Source organism: Rhea americana, unplaced genomic scaffold (assembly GCF_003343005.1).
Source record: "Rhea americana isolate MKP2758 unplaced genomic scaffold, rheAme1 scaffold_60, whole genome shotgun sequence".
NCBI classification, from domain to species: Eukaryota; Metazoa; Chordata; class Aves; order Rheiformes; family Rheidae; genus Rhea; species Rhea americana.
The window spans coordinates 4,559,787-4,561,938 of NW_028186757.1; positions in this window are offsets into that span (position 1 = coordinate 4,559,787).

A 2,152-nucleotide genomic window follows, 5' to 3' on the forward strand; every position below is an offset into this window, starting at 1 on the left:
CCCCGCCCGGCCGGATTAAACGGGATCTGATGAGCCTTTTAATTGTGTTTTACGATTTAGTGGACGCTCACCCGCGTACGTCACGCGCCGACGTTGTGTGGGGACATGAAGCTTGCCAACGTGGCCACTTCAAAGGTCGGGAGGCGGAAGGGAGGTTCCCCCTGCACCCTTGGCCCCCGTGGGTGCGCAGGCTGGCGCGCCTGGGAAGGCAGCGACCCTCAGAAACCGGCTGCCTGGGGAGAAGGCACCGGCTGCTGCTCATGCTACGAGCAGGAAGGCATGGAAAATACTGGTGGCTGGATCCTGGCTAAATTAGGGCAGCCCGGCWGGGCAGCCAGCACTGAGCAGAACTTTCAAAGAAGAGGAATTACCCTGGGAAGCTCCCATAGCGCTCAGGTACTAAAACCAAGTGATAAAATCTTTGGCAGAGCCTCAAGAAGAGAGATTTCTGCAGATTTCCCTGTAAGGATTTGACCTAGACCAATTGAAGCGTAGACTATTAGTCAGCATGTTTAGTCACGAAGCAAACATTTCTSTCTGTCCTTTTGGAGTACAGTTTCCAGATGGCAGCTTAAATCCATCTCCTTGAAAACACGGCACAAACCTTCAAAAGTAATGCTTCGTATTTTGAAAATCAAGTCTGCGTTATCCATAATAATAGCATACAGTTTTCCTTGAGAGTAAGTCCTCGGGCCCACAGACGCTGCAAAGCTAAGACTGTGTCATGCATCAATCGCTTTAACATAAATGTCTGTGCATATGACATTTAGCGAGACGAACTGCAGAATGTCTCTATGGAAACAGTTTAGCTGTAGTGCACCCGAGAGGAACAACATCCCACACTATAATCTCAAATGTAGCTCAGAGAAAAAGAAACACTTAAAGGGCAGCATGTATTAGTCTGCATGCTATATTATTTTATTAAGAATATTTAATACAAAGTGTTAATCTTTTATATTGAATTACCTGCACACAGAAAACAAGTGTACGCACAGTAATGAAGCTAGCATGAAGTGACATCCCTTCATATGTCCAGGGAGAAAGAGGTGTTTAGAGTTTTGACCTCAGAATACTCTTGATATTGAACAACATGTTGTGACCAAAAATCTTGTCTCTGGTTTCGTTTGGAAAAATAGATCTCAAAAGAGTAATCGGTAACCAGTTCTCCATCCTGTTCGAGCTGATATGCATCTGTTCCTCCCTATTGCCTCTTCAAATCATGCAGGTCTTGCTGCGTTATTTTCCTCGTCAACACTGAACCTGAAACACTACCAACTGCGCAAACAAAACATGTCAAATATGGAGAGATGCTAATCCATTGACTTGTGCCATTTGGCTTCCTTGAAATCACAGGTAGCTGGAGGTGAAACATGTATGGGAAAGGAAGTCYGTGATTATTTACTAACATGGAAAAGGATAACATTCATACTTCAGATTTCAGAGCCATCTGTGAACATAACAGTATAGTACACATTAATTGCACACGTCTCTTCTGTAGCAAAATGCTCTACGAAACAGAATATTTTGTTCTTCACAGCAGCTTTTGCAGTAATGACTGTAATGGGAAAAAACAAACTGGGACATACTGGAAGATCTAAAAAGTGATCATTTTAAGATCTTGTATCTCTTAAAATTGAAACGACTGAGCAAGAAGTAAGGTTAAGATGGAAAAATAAAAGATATACTGCTTTAAAGTGCAGCACTGCTAAAAATTGGCATACGATCTGGCATTCTGGGGGGAAACATACTGGCTGCTAGATAGCTCGTTGTATTAACAATAATATTGTATTGCGATGTTGCTTCAAATGTTTTCCTCTGTACTTTGCATTTGTCTTTAGTTCTTCAGATGTAGTATTCATTACCCCAAAAGGCTATACTTAATCTAGATTAAAGAAGGGAGAGGAATACCTAGGACAGATGTTGTAGGAAAGGAGCATGAATAATAATTCAGATGAAAAGTAAGAGGCTGTATTGATAGAAAGAAAAAGGATGAAAAAGAATGAAAAAGGTAAAAGGCTATAAGAGATTGCATATGGGAGAATGATTTTTGTGTAAACCACGTGAGCAGGAGGTTTTAAGATCCTGCTGTCGAATTAGTGAAKCTTCATCATTTCCAAAAAATGGGTTACTACTGTCCTTCCAGTTTCAGAGA